The 20,654-nt window shown below is 43.7% G+C and overlaps 1 pseudogene; it reads right to left on the bottom strand.

Moving 5' to 3' along the window:
* Positions 1-3,644: 3,644 nt before the first annotated feature.
* Positions 3,645-5,948, bottom strand: LOC142453293 (WD repeat domain phosphoinositide-interacting protein 4 pseudogene; annotated as a pseudogene).
* Between the last annotated feature and the right edge of the window lie 14,706 nt (positions 5,949-20,654).

The following is a 20,654-nucleotide window of genomic DNA, read 5'->3' as shown; positions in this document are numbered from 1 at the left end:
TTAGGCATCAAAGAACAAAAATTCCTATCGTCGTGAATGAGGGGAGTATGGGGTGAGGACCCAAAGCCCATCTGTAGGCAACTGGACATCCCCTTACAGAAAAGTCACAAGGAGGAGACGAGACAGTCAAGGTGCAGTGTAGCAACGATGAAACATACAACTTTCCTTCAATTCTTTAATGCTTCCTCCCACCGCCCTTCCCACCGCACCTAATTTCAACCCCAATTACCTGCCCCCCCTCTGCCTGCCACCACCACTGTCATGATCCCATTTTACCTTACAAATCCAGCTAGACCAGAGGATGTATACTGGTACAGATAGGAACTGGAAACTCAGGGAATCTAGGACATATGAACCCCTCAGGACCAGTGGTGAGAGTGGCAATACCAGGAGGGTGGAGGAAAGGTGGGGTAGAAAGGGGGAACCAACCACAAGGATCTACATATAACCCCCTCCCTGGAAAACAGACAACAGAAAAGTGGGTGGAGACATCGGACAGTATAAGACATGACAAAATAATAATAATTTATAAATTATCAAGGGTTTGTGAGGGAGATGGCACAGGAAGGGAGGGGGGAAATGAGGAGCTGATACCAAGGGCTCAAGTAGAAAGAAAATGTTTTGAGAATGGTGATGGCAACAAATGTACAAATGTGCTTGACACAATGAATGTATGTATGGGTTGTGATAAGAGTTGTATGAGTCCCCAATAAAATGATTTAAAGAAACAAAAACATAACAATAAAAGCAACAGAACAAAAAAGAACGATTGGAAAGGATGAATTTTAAAAAAACACCCCAAAAAAGCATTGATACTTACACATCTGTCTACTGACCTTTATGTCTATCTCCCCACAAGTCCTGGGGGCGTCCTGGGGACAGCCCTTTTAAGCCAGAAGTCTATTTTTGAGGGCTCCTCAGGGACTTTGTGGCTTGGTCTTGCTCCCATTGCTGATCTGTTATGTTCCCTTCACACTGGTAATTCTTGGTAATGGGCATGTGTACACAGGAAGTAATCAGGAGTTAGGAAATATATGATCTTGGATATGACATAAATTACACTAGAGATTAAATGATAGAACTTTGTAAGACCAGCAACATAATAACTGCAAATGCCTTTTTCAACTACATAAATACAGGGAGCAACTACACCTGCGGATCTCCCTAGATGGAATACTCAGGAATCAAATCAAGTACATAAGTGGAAAGAGATGATGAAGTTCAGTATCATCAATCAAAACAAGGCTAGCTGCCAACTGCTGAACAGATCATCAATTGCTCAAATGCCAATTGAAGTTGAAGCTGAGCAAAATTTTAAAAACCAAGAGAGCTCACATACAATCTTGAGTACACTCAGGGTAAATGTGGGGATTACCTCAGGAAAGGCTGTCATACATTGAACACCAATGACCACACACAGGACGAGCTGTGGGATGACATCAAGGGCATCATGCATGAATAAAGCGAAATGTTTTAAAGAAAAGTTAAACCACCCCCAAAGAGAGACAAAACTGGATGTCAGAAGTGACTCTGAAACACAGAGTAGATAAAGCAAATGGACATACATGATGAAGAGAGTTGAATAGATTTCAAAAGGGGTTTGAGAAGACAAAGTAAAGCACTAAAATGAGATGTGTGATGACCTCAAGTTAGAGAACCTGACGGGAAGCACACACTTGACATTTCTGAAAATGAAAAAACTGATTTTTTAAAAATCGGTCCTCAAAATGCAATATTGAAAGATTTTGTGAGCAAAATATTTGATGAAACTGGAAGCATCAAAAGATGGAAGGAATCCAGTCACTGTACAAAAAAAAAAAAACATCAACTGGTTGATGCCCAATCATTTCAAGAGATAGAATATGACCAAGAACCAATGGTAATGGAAGAAAAAAGTCAAGCACACTGAAGACATTCTGAAAAAAAGAAGTTTCCAGAAGTTGACAGGACATCAACGGAGATATTTCAACAAGGAAATACAAGGCTATAAATCCTTACTTGTCTGTGCCAACGAGTTTTGAAGACAGAGACCTGGCTGACTGACTAAAAGAGATTGATATTTGTGCCCATTCCAAAGAAAAGTGATAAAACGTAATAAAAATTATTGACCAATATAAACATCACATACAAGTAAAATTATTAAAGTGTATGTTAATAAGGAAGAGCTCAAAACTAAAGCCAGATTCACAAAAGAACATGGACTAGGTGATATTATTAATACAGAAGGATCCTGGCTGAAACCAGAAAGAGGTTTACCTGTGTTTCACTGGCTATTCAAGGGCATTCAACTGTGTAGATTATGGATAAAGCCTTAAAACAAGCAGCCATCCAAGTTAGGCACCAACTAAGTTCACATGGAAGAAGCACACCAGCTTGTGTAATCCAAAGATTGTAAATAATGAAATCCCAATCCCAAGGCAGCAATGGTATCAGAGTTTAAACTGTGAACGCTTGGTTTGCAGTAGACTATGGATGACAGTGGAAGTCCAAAATTCATTTGTGGGTTCCCCGTGTGAATTACACTCTGACCACAGTGGAGAAGAACATAAATGACTTTGCTATCAGACATGGAGAATTGTAACGTTAACTACAGCAGATGTAGTTAGGTTAAAGTGCAATACCTTATTATTTGATATCCCCCTTGACCCATTTTAAAGTTGTTTCAGACTATGTGGACAGCCTCCCCCCTCCCCCCACCTCCCCACAGAAGAATTCACTTCAGAGGACAGCACTGAAGCTACAGCTCAGGGAAAGGGATATGTCTGATCAGAACACACAGGAGAAAATGAAGGGGGAGGAAGTGAAATTGGAGCACACCCTGGCTCACCAAACCCTGAGGATGATATTCCTGCTCAGAGCAGCCAATGCATGGAAAGGACCATAGGCCCGGCCCCATTTCAAGACACAACATCCCTCACTGACCCATAGCCCTACGGGGTCAGCACTGGACACAGTGTGGGAATTGTGCCGGATCTGACCCTACCACACCAAGGCAAAACACGAAGGATGCGCAGCAGAACAAGGGGAGCAGAGGAGCAAAGCCCGGAGAGAACAGCAAACATAAGACTCTGAGGCCAAGGCGTGGCACCCCATCAGACACGACTGGAAAGCACTCCTAAAGGTCAACAAACAGATCTTGAACCACTTATAGGCTTTTCTTTTGTTGTTGTTTTGTTTCCTATTGTTGCTTTGTTTTTCTCTGTCTTGTGTTTGTGCATATTATTATCTCTGCAGGTCTATCTAGATAAGATAGGTGGGATAAACAATCTGGAGGAGAAAACAATGAACCGACATTTCTGGGGGGGCCAAGGAAGAAAGGGAGCCAGGGGGATGGAAGTGGGTGTTAAAACAAACCCAGGAACAAGGGAACAACAGGAATGTGACAGGTTTGCATGTGGTCCCTACATATGGTTAATCTGTATGTTGAGCAAATAATCCAAGAAGCTGAGATATATGAAGGAGGTGGCACCAGGATTGGAAGAAGCTCATTAACCTGTAATATGCAGATAATATAACCTTGCTTGCTGACGGTGAAGACTTGATGCATATATTGGTGAGAATCAAGGCTGGATTATGCCTAAACATACAGAAAACAAAAATACAACTAGACCAATAGGCAATATCATGATAAATGGAGACTATACTTAAGTTGTCAATTATTTCATTTTTCTTAGGTTCACAATCAACATTCATAAAAGGAGCAGTCAAGAAGTCAAATAATACATTTCACTGGGAAAATCTGTGCACAAACCCTCATAAAAGTGTTACGTTGAGGAGTAAGGTCCCCCCAAACCACACCATGGCATTGTCAGTTGCCTCGTGCACGTAAAAGCTGGACAATGGATAAGGACGACTGAAGAATAATCAACGTCGCTGAATTATGGTGCTGATGAAGAATAATGGATAGGTCATGGCTGCCACAAGAACAAATTTGGTTAGAAATAAATATAGCAAAAATTTTTTTTAGCTGTAAGGATGGTGAGACTTTGTCTCTCATGTTGCTGTTATTGTTAGGTACCATCTAGTCAGTTCCTACCCACAGCTACCTGATGCACAACAGAACAAAACACTGCCCAGTCCTGCGCTATCCTCTCAAGTCTTCCTGTGCTTGAACCCATTGTTGCAGCCACTGTGTGGATCCATCTCCTCGAGGGCCTTTCCTGTTTTTCACTGGCCCTCTACTTTACCAGGCATGAGGATGTCCTTCTCCAGGAACTCAACTCTCCTGACATGGCCAAAGTACGTAAGACAAAGTCTTGCCATCCTTGCTTTTAGGGCGCACTCTGGCAGTTCCTCTTCCAATATAGATCAGTTTGTCTTTTAAGCAGTCCATGGTATTTTCAATATTCTTCTCCACCACCACAATTTATTACTTTTATTTGTAGGTTGTTATTTTGGTTTGGGGTTTTTTTTAAATGTATAGTCATCACATCAGATTTTCTTTCCTGGAGGTCTTCTTTAATCCCTTCAGATTGCATTAGGGCATTCCCTCCGGGTCCCTGGAAGTCTTCTCTAGGCTGGGAGCTTGGGGAGTAGGCTGTCTCCCTGGCCTGACCCTGCAGGCTTGCAGTCAGGAAGGTGCTTGGCTATTATTGAGATCTAGCGCTACTGAATGGAAAGTGAACACCCCCCATTAATGCCTGCTGGCTGTAGCTTCCACATCAACCCTGGCCCAAAGCCATGCAAACTGCTACTGCAGGTCCCTAGCTCCCAGGGTCCTCAGAAGTCATCATCATCACAGATGTCAAGGTACACATCAAAAGCCTCCCTGTTGCAGTTTCCATTCGGAGTGAAGACGTATTTGTGGAATGTCCCGTCTACACAGATGGCAATGACGGAGTTGACATTCTGGGAAGTATTGCGTCCAAAGGCGCAGATGCAGGCAGACTCGGCAGGCACCGTGAAGCTCGCCAGGCTCCATTGAGAGTCCACGTACTGCCCAATCATAGGCCCCACTTTGCCCACACGAGCCAGCGCTGAGCGGCGGTTGAGGCGGGTGTCCTTGAGAGCAAAGATGTGCACCGTGCCCTTATCGCTGGAGGCGCACAGGAAGGAGGAGTCATGGCTGAAGTTGATGCAGTACACGGTGGCCGGGTCCGCGCCTCGGCGCAGTTCCACCAGTTTCTCCTTGGACTGTGTGTCAAAAAGGCGGATAAGGGTGCCCTTCTGGGAGGCCGAGGCCACGACAGTGCCTGGCTGGTTCAGGGACACGCAGGCGATCTCACTCTGATGCGCGTGGATGGTGGAGGGCGCGGACGAAGTCCCAGGCTTTGCGTTCGCCAGGTCCACCAGCTGCAGACTCCCGCACTTGTGTCCCGGGAACACGAGCAGTTGTTTCTCCAGGCCGGGGCAGAGGTCACAGAGCCCCTTGGGGTTGTCCCGGGTGTCAAACTCAAAGAGCTTCCGGGGACGGTCGGGGAAGGAGTACACGTAGACGCGGTGCCGCAGCACCGTCACAATCTTGTCGTGGCGCATGCGCACCGCCAGCACCGGCTGGGGGAAGGTGAACTCCAGCACCAGCTTGTCCTTAGAGTCCTTGCCTTCTCGGGCGTCGTCCCAGATCGCCACCGAGATCTCCGAGAACTTGGGGCTGCTCCCGCCGCCCACCAGGGCCAGCAGATTGGAGCGGTGCAGCATCTCCACCAGGCCCGTGCCGCCTACCTGCTCGCGGTCCAGATGCCCCTTCTCCACCAGCGGCTCCACGTTGTAGATGCGCACGCCCGTCGCCATGGCGCAGCAGAAACAGCTCTGGTCTTGGTTGAAGCGCAGGCTGGTCACGCCGCGAGGCGACTGCTGCGTCATGGTCCAGGATTGCTCTCCGTGCCCCCGCGCGTCCCTGACACCCCGGCTCTCGGTCTCCGTGCCACCGTGCCGCCCGCGGCCCGGCTTACAGAGCTCTCGGGACCTGGCGGCCGGCTCGCGGCTCCGCTGTTTACATCAGGTCCCACTTCCGGGGAGGGCGCTGGTGACCGGAAATGACTCATTCAGGCCGGAACTTCAGACCATCTTCCGCACCACCGTGTACATGGCGTCTACTCTTCTACGGCTTTCTTGATTCGGTGTCCAACTTCCACAAGCGTATCATACAGTGGAGAATACCGTGGCTTCGGTCAGGCACGCCTTAGCCTTCAAAGTATTACTCTTGCTTTTCAAGGCTCTAAAGAGGTTTTGTGGAGCAGATTGAGCTAATGCGCCCTGTGTGGCTTTTGATCTCTTTGTGGTGTGCGTGTGGAACTTATACATAAATCAGAGGCAGTTACGTGAACAGAACAAGGAACAGGAATGGTGTGTGACAGAGTCGTATCCTGCCATCATTTTTATTCCATCTGTATGCTGAGCAAATAATCAGAGAAACTGGGAGGAAAGTCAAGGGAAATAGAGGAAAGAGCTGGGAGGCAAAGGGAGTTTATAGAGGTCAAGATAAAGACATGTATAGATGTAAAAATATTTATATATGAGGATGGTGAAATAGTTCTATGTGCATATATTTGTAGGTTTAGTATTAAGCGGGTAGCAGAAGGACATTGGCCTCCACTCAAGTACTCCCTCAATGCAAGAATATTTTCTTCTATTAAATTGGCATTCTATGATGAGCACCTTCCCGACACAACTGCTGAAGACAAAGCGGGTGAACAACTAAATGTGGTAAAGAAAGCTGATGGTGCCTGGCTATCAAAAGATATAGCATCTGGGGTCTTAAAGGCTTGAAGGTAAACTAGCGGCCATCTAGCTCAGAAGCATGGAAGGAGCCCACATGGAAGAAGCACACCAGCCTATGCGATCACGAGGTGTTGAAGGGATCAGTTATCAGGCATCAAAAAACAAAAAATCATATTATTGTATGCTCACCTCCATGATACAATCGCTGAAGACAAATGGGTGCATAAGCAAATGTGGTGAAGAAAGCTGATGGTGCCCAGCTATCAAAAGATATGGTGTCTGGGGTCTTAAAAGCTTGAAGATAAACAAGCAGCAATCTAGCTCAGAAGCAACAAAACCCACATGGAAGAAGCACAGCAGCCTGTGCGATCATGAGTTGTCGAAGGGATCAGGTATCAGGCATCAGAACAAAAAATCTTACCATAGTGAATGAGGGGGGAAGTACAGAGTGGAGACACAATGCCCATTTGTAGGCCACTGGAGATCCCCTTGCAGAGGGGTCTAGGGGAGATGAGTCACTCAGGGTGCAGTGTAGCAACAATGAAAACTACAACTTTCCTCTAGTTCCTAAATGCTTCCCAACCCTCACCCCCACCCCCATACACACTATCATGATCCCAATTCTACCTTGCAAATCTGGCTAGACCAGAGGATGGACACTGGTGCAGATAGGAACCAGAAACACAGGGAATCCAGGGCAGATGATCCCTTCAGGACCAGTGGTGTGAGTGGCGATATTGGGAAAGTCAAGGGAGGGTGGGTTGGAAAGGGGGACCCTATTACAAGGATCTACAATTGACCTCCTCCCTGGGGGACGGACAACAGAAAAGTGGGTGAAGGGAGACATCAGGGTAAGATATAACAAAATAATAATTTATAAATTATCAAGGGATCATGAGGGAGGGGGAGCAGGGAGGGAGGGGAAAAAATGAGGAACTGATGCCAGGGGCTTAAGTGGAGAGCAAATGTTTTGAGAATGATGAGGGCAATGAATGTGAAAATGTGCTTTACACAATTGATGTATGTATGGATTGTGATAGGAGTTGTATGAGCCCCTAATTAAATGATTAAAAAATTCCCTCCCCCCTAAAAATCAGAGAAACTGGCTTATATGAAGAAAGTGGCATCAGGATTGGAGGTAGGCTTAGTAATAGCCTGCAATATACAGATGGCACACCTTGCTTGCTGGAAGTGAGGAGTACTTGAGGACCTGCTGGTGAAGATCAAGGATTGCAGCCTTCAGTAAAGAAGACCCAAATCCTCACCACTGACAACAAATGACATCATGATAAGTGGAGAAAAGGTTGAAGTTGCCAAGGATTGTTTTCTTGCTTGGATCCACAATCAACGTTGATGGAAGCAGAAGTCAAGAGCAAAAGACAAGTTGTCTCATACTTTGGGAATCTTATCAGAAGGTACCCGTTCTTGGAGCATGGCGTCATTCTTGGTAAAGTAGAGGATCAGCATCAAACATAAAAGAGTCCCTGGAGGAGATAGATTGACACAACAGCTGCAATAATAGACTCAAACATCACAATGACTGGGAGTATGGTGCAGGTCAGGGCAGTATTTTGTTCTATTGCACACAGGTGGTGTTGCTATGAGTCAGAACTGACTCAACAGCCTTAACACAACCATCAGTGCAGGATGAATCCTGAACCTAATTATTTCTGAGTGGGCAGCTCAAACACAGAAAAGCAAGTACAAAAAGGAAGAGGGGGCAAATGTCACAAGACAATTGTTAGAGCATCTAAAGCATCGAAGAATGCCCGGGCTATGCAGGCTGAGATGAGGATCTTCCCCCAGAGTTAACACAGAGCATTCTTCGAAAGCTGGTGCCCTGAATTTGGACCTCCAGCCTCTTCAACTCTGAGAAAATAAATACCTGGGATGAAAAGTCACCTAGTAGTGTTCTGTCACAATAAAACCCAAATTCAAAAATCATTGCTATTGAGTCAATTCCGGCTTATAGTAACCTTATAGAACAGAGTAGAACTGCTCCTGTGGGTTCCCAAGGCTGCGAATCTTCACAGGTAGAAAGCTTCATCATTCTCTTGTGGCATGCCTGGTGGTTTTGAACTGCTGACCCTGCATTTAGCAGTCCAATGCATAACCCATTGTGCCAACAAATCAAAACAAAGCCAAGCTCCCTGCTATGGAGTAGAAGCAACCCTACAGTTACAGCAACCCTATAGGACAGGGTAGAACTACTTCTGTGAAATTCTGAGACTGTAACTCTTTACAGGAGTAGAAAGCACCATCTTTCTCCCAAATGGCTGCTGGTGGTTTTGAACTGTTGACCTTCCATTTAGAAGCCAAACTCATAACCATTACGCTACCAGGGTTCCTTCTGATGTGACAGTAGCAGTAAACGAAAGACACCCTTACCGTGACTCAGTTTTCTAATCTGTGAAATGAGACTATATTTGTATACACTCCCTTGTGCATAGAAGCAGAACCACTGAATAGCAAGTTAAGCACATTGACTTAACCAAACTAAACCACATCCACTGCCGTGGAGTTCATTACAACTCATAGCAACCCTATACAAGGTTTCAGAGGCTGGGGATTCCTTTAGGAGGAGAAAGCCTCAACTTTCCCCCATTGAGTAGCTGCTGGGCTTAAACCTCAGACCTGGTAGTTAGCAGCCCAACAGTGACCCAATAGTGCTTCCAGGGTTCCTTTTAAATTTACTAGGTATTGCCAATCAACTTTTCAAAGCTCTATTAATCGATAGCCTCACCAGTAGTGCCAATCCCCTCTTATACTTCTACTAATTGATATCCTCACATTATTTGTTCTCCTTTTTGACACATTGTAAATTTGTTCTAGTCTATTTTCTTCTTGATTGAAGTCTTTATCTGTTTTATTTTGTTATTGCTGTTGTTTTATATATTTGCTTATATGAAATCCAGGATACATAAATTTTGGGTTTAGTAACTGCATTAAGACTGCCTTAGACATTGGACAGTGTAAGATTTGGAAAAAAATATACATTATTAAGAGTTCGAGGGAGGGAGGGGAAAAACTGATGAGCTGATACCAAGGGTTCAAGTAGTTTTGAGAATGATGATGGCAACAGATGTACAAATGTGCTTGACACAATGGATGGATTGTGATAAGAGTTGTACAAGCCCCCAATGAAATGATTTTTTTTTTTAAGTCTGTCTTAGGGGTGTAGTCGGAGGAGTTTGGGGGAAAGGGGAAGCCAATAATAATGAAACATGAAAGAAGAAAATGTTCTAAAATTGGTTGTGGTGATTGCACAATCTTTTTAATATGATTAAACCACTGACTTATATGATAGGTTGATTATATGTCCATAAAACAGTTATTAAAAATGGACTTGATGGCATCCCATGGCAACAGTGTAGAGACTGGGCTACAAGCCCTAAATTCCTTTCCACGGTTTGTCAAGGCAACACTCTATATCTCTTGTAAGATCTGATTCTTTAAAGATTAGAATGTAAGCGGCTTCTCCTTGTAATTCAATCTTAAGCCTCTCTCTCAGTTACAGGCCCAGGTGCACAACCTTGATCATTTAAAGAATGTTTAATTTCCCCATTGTTTCCTACTTCTGTTTTGACTTCTGTTTATTTCAATGCAATTTTAAATTCTAAATTTCAATTTGTCTGGACATTGCGGAAAATGTATAACTTATTTACTGATAGCAAAAAATGTCAACAGAAACTCATTTAATTTTGATAGACTATTACATTATATAATAATTTAATATAAAAATAATTTTTAAATAACTTAATTATAATTGGTAATGTTTAGTGAAAGAAACACCAAGTAATAAGCAAATGAAAAGCATTAACTTGAGCAATTCTGAAAACATGAAAAAAGGAAGTACACAAACAACTAAAGACATTATAATTTTATGGTAATTATCTTAGATATCCATAATTCCACAGATATAATAGGAAATATGATGATAAAATGCTATGAACAAATAAGGACATTTTGTTTCATTATTTGTTTTCAAAATTTACCACCATCCTATAAATAGGACCCTCTTTTAAATAGTACCCTCTTTTAAATAGTACCCAGGAGACCTGGTGGCATAGTGGTTTACAAGTTGTGCTGCTAACCCCAGGGTCAGCAGCTCAAAACTACCTGGAAGCACAAGGGAGAAAAATGAGACTTTCTACTCCCATAAAGATTTATAGTCTCAGAACCCCACAGGGGCAGTTCTACTCTGTCCTGCATGGTTGTGACAAATTGGAATCAACTCCATAGCAGTGAGTTGTTTTATTTTTAAAATAGCATCCATTACTTGTGAAGACAGATTGACTACAAATAGATGCAGTATACTGTTGTTCTTCTTAGATGCCATCAAGTCAACTTTGACCCATAGCTACCTCATGCTTAACAGAATGAAACACTGCCCCCATCTGGTGTCGTCCTCCCAATGCTTCCTCTGCCTGAGCCCATTGAGGCAGCCACTGGGCTCATCCGTCACAGGGCCTTCCTCTGTTCTGCCGCACCTCCACTTTATCAGACAGGATGTCCTTTTCCGGGGACTGGTTGATCCTCCTGATATGTCCAAAGTATGCAAGACAAATCTCGCCATCCGTGCCTCCAAAGAGGACTCTGGCTGTTCTTCTTCCAACACAGACTGGCTTGTCCTTTCAGCAGTCCACGGTTCATTTGCTATTCTTCTCCAGCGCCACAATTCCAATGCCTGGACTCTTCTAGTGTCTTCCTTATTCAGTGTCCAACTTTCACATATATACGAGGCAATGAAAAACACACTGGCGGCCCCTGTCACTGAGCCGCCCTGGACGCTTCTGCATCCTCCTCCTTGAGCCTCCTCGAACCCCCTTGCCACCGGACGCTCAGCCCTCTGCGCCCGCCTTCTCCTTCAGGCCGTGTCCGCAAGGAAAAGGAATTGAATCGTGTGCCCGCTATCCAGAACCTCCTTTCTTTCGACCCCTTTGCTGATGCCAGTAAGGGTGATGACCTGCTTCCCGTGGGGACCGAAGATTATATACATATAAAAATTCAGCAGCGCAACGGCAGGAAGACCCTGACCACTGTCCAAGGGATCGCTGATGACTATGACACAAAGAAGCTAGTGAAGGCCTTTAAGAAGAAGTTTGCCTGCAATGGAACTGTGATTGAGCATCCAGAATACAGAGCAGTGATTCAGCTCCAGGGTGACCAGCTCCAGGGTGGCTCAGCTCCAATGTGACACAGCTATGTGATGACAGCACATGCTGCTGGGGAAATGCAAGCACATATGCCAGTTCTTTGTAGACATCGGACTGGCTAAGGACGACCAGCTGAAGGTGCATGGGTTTTAAGTGCTTGTGGGGGTGTCCTTGCAATGAGTAGAAAATTCCCCTTTTGTCCCTTGAGCTTGTACTTCAGAGGGTAAGTCAAGAAGTTTTAATCCTTGAGCTCCAGTTCTGTCCGCACAATCAGTGGGTGACAGCAGACAAGTCCTCTCACTAATACCCTTAGTCTCTTTAGGGCACCCTAAAAAAATAATAAAAAGCACACTTGTTGCACAATGGAAAAAAAGAAAGAAAAACACACTGGCCAGGGTCAGGCACAACTGAGTCCTAAACGTAACATTCTTGCGCAGCAGATTTGCCTAATCAATATATTCTTGATCTCTTGACTGCGGCTTCCATGAGCACTGGTTGTGGATCTAAGCAACACACAATCCTTGACAACGTCAACCTTTTCTCCCTTTATCATGATGCTATTTATTGGTCCAGTTGTGAGGATTTGGGTCTGTTTTACAATGAGTTGTAATTACAACTGAAGGCTGAAATCCTTGAACTTCACCAGCAAGTGCTTAATTTCCTCCTCACTTTCAACAAGCAAGGTTATGTCATGTGCATACCACGGGTTGTTAATAAGCCTCCCGCCAAACCAGATGCCACACTCTTCTTCACATAATCCAGGGATTTGCTCAACATTCTGACTGTATCTTTTCCAAGACAGATTTATTGTGTTTCTGGCATTCCACAGTACTCTGGCAGTCCACTGGTAGTACTGTTAGGTAAGGGCTGAACTGCTAACCTCAAGGTTGCATGTTTGAATCAACCAGCTGCTCTTCCAGAGAAAAAATGAAGTTATTTGCTCCCATAAAGATTTACAGTCATGGACATTTTCTATAGGTTTCTATTTGATGCAAGCAGTAAGTGTGCAAATAGTCTTATAAAAAGTGTGAAATCATTTGAGAATTATCAAATGTGACACAGCTATGTGATGACAGCACATGCTGCTGGGGAAATGCCACTGAAAGACTTGACTGGCACAGGTTTGGCAGACGTCCCATCGGCGAGGAGTGCAGAAACTGTGGGGAGTTCAGTAAAGCAAAGCACAACTGAAGTATGCTTGTAAACTTCAACACAGCGGCCATACTCAATCTGTGCAAACGGTCGTAAAACTTAGCAGGAAACAAATCCTCATCCAAACCCAGAGCCTGTTCATTGCTCAGCTGAGACTGCAAGAATGTTAAGTCTCCCACCACCCACACGCCACCCCCTTGCACCCCAGGGAGAGATTAAGCTATTCTTGGAAAGGAGGAGGAAGCTTTTGGGAAACACATATGGAAATTCTTAGGTACATGCTGTATTGTAAATAACATCACTTGAAGAAAATCTCTCAATGAAAATGGGAACATTATCTTGGAAGCCTTTTGAATTACCATCCGGCCTCCCAAAACACCATTCTTTTCTTTGACCTTGCTCAAAGAGTCAACTTTGCAAAACTGGAGCACAAAATTTAAAAGTAAAACACACATTTTTCCTTTTTCATAGTATCTTCTTCATGTGACAAGTTGCAGCAAATGACCTTTATCAAAATGCTTGCACAGCACACTTAGTAAGTCACCCCAAGAGGCAGGAATGGCCAAGTAGGAAAAGGGAGGGAGTGTCAACGTTGTATCAGTAAGGGTGTAAGGGAAATGTTGTCTAATGGGAATAAAAATAATAACAGTAAATTTGACAGCCATGATAAGGAGCCCTGTTGAGTGAGCATCGGCCTTCTCACCACAGGGTTGGTGTTTCAATCCCACTACCTGCTTCATGGGAGAGAGATGAGGCCATCTGCTCTGTGAAGATTGACGGCCCTGCAAACCCTATATAGAGTCCCCATGACTTAGAATTGACTGATTAGGTAGTGTTTTGTTTTGTTTTGGGTCTGACTAGTGGCAAGTAAGTGCACAGATAAATATAAAACAGCATGGACTAGGAGAGGAAGATCTACAAATCACAGTTAAATAAACGTAGTAGTCTCAAGAAGCTGTGATATGAGAACATGCCAATAGCATTACACGTTCGAGGAACATGAAAGGATTAGCTTCCTCCTCTGAGCTAGTGACGGTCCTGGTTATTTGAGGGAAATTGTAAGAGCCTGCTTACCCCATTCGGTCAAACATAGATTTGGCTTGTCCTACCTGCTTGGAAGCTCACAGGATTGGAGCCACACCTGTAGGTTACATAACATAGGACATAATCCCCAAGGGACACAATGGCCTCCATTGATGGTGAAAGCCCTTCGTCTCCTTAGCGTGGATTATCCTGTCAGATCACACCACCATAATGGTCAGGCTGTCTTCCACTCCCATGTACTGACTACCTACCTCTTTCCTTCTGGGATGTGTTGTGAGCTGCCACGCGTGGGCCCCGGCTCCATTGACCCAGTGCCTATCAAATGACCCGGTAGGGGATCTTGAGCCGGCCCTCTGATGGGCTGCAGACAGGGCCGTCGTGACGCAGAGGGCTCTCACTGGCTGGTTTTCTCCTAGCACTTGAGTTCATTAACGGCACCACGCAGAGACTGGGAGTGTCCTGCGTGGGAAGCAAAAACTCCTGCCACGGAACCAGCGATACCTCACAGGCAGTCATTTAAGACACCGGAAACCCTAACAGGAATAGGAGGTAGACTCTTTTCTTTTTCCAAACTCGCTCTCTAGCAAGAAGAGCAGCAGGAAACAGTAACACACAATGCAACTGGATTTGCTTTTCTACTGATGAAAATTAGAAAGGATACTATCCCGCGTGAGCCAGCATGTGCGGAAAAGGGAGCATGGGAACACTGGTGCTTTGAAGTTCTGACTGATAACAGCTTTTCTGGAGAGCAATTGGAGACTGGATACCAAAAATGTAAAGAACAAAAACAAAACAGAAAGCAAATATACTTTTTCCTCAGTAGTTCTGCAACCCAGCCTGAGCAGAGGAACAGACCAAACAAGCCTGTAAAGATGTGTCTTTTAGGTTCGTTGTAAAAGCAACAGAGGGAGGACCTCAGGGTCCAGTCCACCAGTGCCTACTGTAGTCAAGCTCATCCTGCTTCATCCATACCACAGGGTACGATCGTTTCCATAAAGGGGCTGTGGATTTTATATTTACCTACTAGAAGAGATGGTTGTACCATATTTTGACTGATGGTTTCGAACTGCTGACCTAGCAGATAAAAGCCCAATGCTTAATCCATTATACCACCAGAACCCCAATAGAGCTGGAGGCTAGCTCAAACCCCAGTGTTACTAACTGTGATTTTGAGCTGCTGTTTACCCTTGAGGGAGCCCTGGCGGTGTAATGTATTATGAATTAGGTTGCTAACCACAAGGTAAACAGTTCAAAACCCCCAGGCCTCTTTGGGAGAAAGATGATGTTTTCTCTCTCTCTCTCTCTCTCTCTCTAACATTTTATTAGGGGCTCATACAACTCTTATCACAATCCATACATATACATACATCAATTGTACAAAGCACATCTGTACATTCTTTGCCCTAATCATTTTCAAAGCATTTGCTCTCCACTTAAGCCCTTTGCATCAGGTCCTCTTTTTTTAACCCCTCCCTCCCCACTCCTCCCCCCCTCATGAGCCCTTGATAATTTATAGATTGTTATTTTGTCATATCTTGCCCCATCCGGAGTCTCCCTTTACCCCTTTCTCTGCTGTCCGTCTCCCAGGGAGGAGGTTACATGTAGATCCTTGTAATCGGTTCCCCCTTTCCAACCCACTCACCCTCTACTCTCCCAGTATCACCCCTCACACCCCTGGTCCTGAAGGTATCATCCACCCTGGATTCCCTGTGCCTCCAGCTCCTATATGCACCAGTGTACAACCTCTGCTCTGTCCAGTCTTACAAGGTAGAATTCGGATCATGGTAGTTGGGGGGAGGATGCATCCAGGATCTAAGGGAAAGCTGTATTCTTCATCGGTACTACATCGCACCCTGATGGACTCATCTTCTCCCCTAAACCCCTCTGTGAGGGGATCTCCAGTGGCCGACAAATGGGCTTTGGGTCTCCACTCTGCACTTCCCCTTCGTTCACTATGGTGTGTGTGTGTGTGTATATGTTTTGTTTTTTTGGATGATGCCTTATACCTGGTCCCTTTAGCACCTCGTGATCGCACAGGCTGGTGTGCTTCTTCCATGTGGGCTTTGTTGCTTCTGAGCTAGATGGCTGCTTGTTTATCTTCAAGCCTTTAAGACCCCAGACACTATCTCTTTTGATAGCTGGGCACCATCAGCTTTCTTCACCACATTTACTTGTTCACCCGCTTTGGCTTCAGCAGTTATGTCGGGAGAGTGAGCATCATAGAGTGCCAATTTAATAAAAGAAAGTATTCATGCATTGAGGGAGTGCTTGAGCAGAGGCCCAAGGTCCTTCCGCCACCTTAATACTAAACCTATAAATATAGACACATAGATCTATTTCCCCATCCTCATATATATAATTGCATGTACATGTCTTTGTCTAGACCTCTATAAATGCCCTTTGACTCCTAGCTCTTTCCTCCATCTCCGTTGACTTTCCTCCTGCTCTACTACCATGCTCCGTCCCCACCTGGGTTACAGCTATACCTCTTCTTTACGTAACCTTACCCTTGATCATTCCCTACCAGGCCTGCACTCCCCCCTCACCACCATTTTGGGTCCCATGTTGTTCCCTTGTCCCTGTGTTTGTTAACACCACTTCCTTAACCCCCCCTCACACCTCCCCCTATCTTTCTTTTTTAACAGGTTTATTGTCACTTCATCCACGTCATACCATTCAATAATTCAATCATATCAAGAAGAATTGTATGATTGTCACCACCGTCAATTCTAGAACATTTTCTTCTAGTACTTATTGTTATTCATGTACTTTTTTCTAATTGTGGCAAAAAATACAGAGGAAAACATTCTCCAGTTCCAAAACGTCTCCATGTACAATTCAGTGTCATTGATTACAGTTGTACAACTCTTAGTGTTGTACAACCATTATTTACATCCTTTTCCAAATTATTCCACCACCAGTAAACTCAATGCCCTCTAAGCAAAAACTCCTTCTCCTTCACCCATGGTGACCATTGGTCGATTTCTTTCTTTCTGTTTATTTTAAGTAGGTTTCTTGATATAATATTCACATATCATAACTTCCATGGTGAAACCGCTTTTGAAGAGTTGTTTGCACATCATCACAATCAGTTCTAGTGCTCCCTCACCTTCCCTGCATTCATTGTTTGCTCCCCAAACCCCTTCACGCTCTCTACTCCACACCCCTTCGCATTGCTGATGAAGTATTGTGTCAGTTAGTGTCAGATGACAATAAAGGGGCTATGGATTTATAGAAAGCTTTCTACTCTGTAAAGACTTATAGCCTTGGAAACTCACATGGGCAATTGTACTCTATCATATAGGGTCACTAGGAGATGGAATCAACTTGATGGATGGAATTTGGTTTTTGACTTATTTCCCTTTGTTCCAATTTCCTCTCATGTAAAGGGATGCTAATGTAACCTATCTCCAGAGGATGAGAATTAGATGACTTAATTCATAGGAGGCACTTGATTTCCAGCATGCAACAGCCATGAAATAAATGTGGGTGATTAATATTTTCTCAAGCATACACATCTAGCATTCAAAATAAAGTCTTCCTTCTAATTTCTTACTCTTAAATAGATGACCACAACAACCTAGAAAAAATAAAACGTTTATCTGCAGATACAACATTTCAATCACATTAATAAGATCTGACCCTCACTAGTAATATTTTTTCCTATGGATATTTTATTATGAATTCAAAATTTGATTTCCCTGTGAAATCTTGAAGAACAATTTAATTGAAAACAGGAACTATTCATGTAAGGTTGCAAACATATATAAACCAGTTTACCAGAAAATTCTTCATTTTCTTTTTGAACTAAGATTTATTTCATAGGCAATTCATCTATTTCTATCTTCATAGCTGTTGCGGGTCAGGTGCCCCTGATCAGGACAAGCAAGAGGTGAATGAGTCTGGGATCTCTTGTTAGTGCCCTGGGTTGGCTCTTCTAGGCAGGCTGGCGAAAGCTCTGCAGCACTGTCTGATATTAAATGGCTACTTCAGGTTTCACCATATCCGAGGGCTATGCATAAACCAAACCCACTGCCGTCAAGTGGATTCAGACTCACAGTGACTTGAAAGAACAGAACTGCTCCTTAGAGTTCCTGAGCTCACAGCGCAGGGAGTAGCTGGTGAGTTTGAACCACTGACCTGGTGGTGAGCAATCCAGTGTCTCACCGTCTAACCCATAGCACTTCCAGGGCTCCATATGTATAGAAGGATCAATTTCCTAATGGTCGTTACTCAGCTAAGAGTCTTTGGTTTACATAGATAGAGTAGCAAGATCAATAAAATCAGTCTTTCAACCAGGAAGCAGATCCCATCAACTACTCCCTATTTCTCTCTCCAAATAAGGAAGAGCCACTGAGCCGTAAAGACCTGGTGAAGTTCTATTTATTTTAGAATTATTAACAACAACAACAACAAACAAATTGCTTGTAGAATTACCAGATTTTGCAAAGAAAATGCAGGAGGACTGGTTAAATATGAGTTTCATAAAAGCAATGAATATTTTTGTATGCATATCAAAACCAAACCAAACTTACTGGCATTCAGTCGATGCCAACTCATAGCAGCCATCTACGACAAGGTAGACTTGCCCCTATGGGTTTTTCTGAGCCTGTAGCTCGTTTACGTATGGTTTGAAAGCTTCGGCTTTCTTCTGTGTAGCGGCTGGTGATTTCAAACTGCTGACCTTGTGGTTAACAGAGCAACTCATAACCCACTAAACCGCCATAGTATTGTTACCTTTTAACTTAAAAAAGTCAAAATCCATGAACTTTTGGAAGCCCTGTGTATATTCCAAATACTGTATGAGATATGCTGACACTACTAACATGTGTTCATAATTAATCTGCCCCCATATTTTTTGGGAATGCCTATTTCTAGGCATATCATTGCCTATGTATAAACACATTTACCTTGAAGGTTTTGAAACTGCTTGAATTAGAGTACTACCAGTAATTCCCATTTGTGGTGGCATAAGAATAGAAATCCATAAACTCATGTAATATTTTATTTCTTATTTGGCTCTGTGTAATTACAAAATCTAGTGATTTCAATGCATTTATTATTGCTTTCTCAAAGGGAATTGGAGTGCAGGCCCTCGGGGTGCTTTAACACGAGTTAATACTGCCACCTGGAGATCAGACAGTGGTAAGACTAAGAATCAACACAAATCTGACACTTGCGAGTCTAATTTTTTTTCACCATTGGACATTACACATATCATTTACCCATCACTTGTCTGTCATTTTGTCACACTGTTGTGGCTTGTGTGCCTCTGGATGCTGGAAACTTTGTCTCTGGTAATTTTAAATACCAGCAGAATTGCCCAAAGTGAACAGGTTTCAGCAGTTTACAGACTAAGAACAGACTACAAAGAAGGCATATGCTGTCCACCTCAGAAGAACTGGCACTGAAAATTAACAGATAGCATTGAGACATTGTCAGGTACTGAAAACCTCATGAGCAGAAGCAGAGCATTACAGAAGTCGTTTCAGAAAGTGAGGCCTTCACGTGGGAAGGTGCTCTAAGGTTGGCGGAGGCAGAGCGACCTTCCCAAATCAGAGTCCGCCACACTGACATGGATGAGCAAAGCCTTCTGGAGCATCGTCTACTGAGAGGGCACAACTCACACTGAGAAGAAACGGATGCAAAAAGAAAGACACCAATAATTAGCACTTAGAATGCACCAAGTATGAATCAGGAAAAACTGGCAGTTGTCAAAAACAGAATGGAATGCATCCAGATCGATGGATAGTCTAAGGCTTCGTGAGCAGAGATAATCGTATGGCTTACTGTGCCAGGCATGACAGACTGGGGAGGAAGGCATGGGACAACATTACTTGCCTACAAGGAAATCCAACCAAGACAACCCTTATCCAAATGTATGCACCAACCACTAAAGCTAGTGACACAAAAAACGAAGAATTCTGCCAGCGTCTTGAGTCTGAAATTGATCAAACATGTAAGTGAGATGCATTTGTGCTTGGAATGCAAACGTTGCAAATGAAGAGGAAGCAACAGTAGTTGGAAATATGGCTTTAGTAATGAAAAAAGAAAGCTGGAGATCATGCTACAGGATTTTGCAACACCAATGATTTCTTTATCACAAACAACCCTGTTCAACAACCCAAAGGTGTGAATTTCTCTAGATGGAATATACAGAAGTCAAATCAACTGCCTCTGCAGGAAGAGACGATGGAGAAGCTCAGATCAAATCAGCTAAAGTGAGGCCAGCGGTCATCAGTGGAACAGATCATTAATTGCTCATATGTAAGTTCAAGTTGAAGCTGAAAATCGAAACAAGTCCACGAGCGTCAAAATAGAACCTTGAGTCTATCCCAGCTTAATTTTTAGAACATCTCAAGAATAGATTTGACACATTGAACACTAATGACAGACGAACAGATGAACTGTGGGATGACATCGAGAACATCGTTCATGAAGAAAGTAAAAGGTCATTAAAAAGACAAGAAAGAAAAAATCATAGTAGGTTTCAGAAGAGACCCTGAAGCTTGCACTAATTGCAGCAGAGCTGAGGCAAATGGAAAAATGGAGTCAAAGAACTGAACAGAGTTTCAAAGATGACACAGCACTATTATTATAACAAAATGTGCAAAGGCCTAGGGAAGAAAACCAGAAAGGAAG

Source organism: Tenrec ecaudatus, chromosome 7, assembly GCF_050624435.1.
Source record: "Tenrec ecaudatus isolate mTenEca1 chromosome 7, mTenEca1.hap1, whole genome shotgun sequence".
NCBI classification, from domain to species: Eukaryota; Metazoa; Chordata; class Mammalia; order Afrosoricida; family Tenrecidae; genus Tenrec; species Tenrec ecaudatus.
Note: the sequence above shows the minus strand (reverse complement) of the source record. Positions and strands in the feature narration are given on the sequence as shown.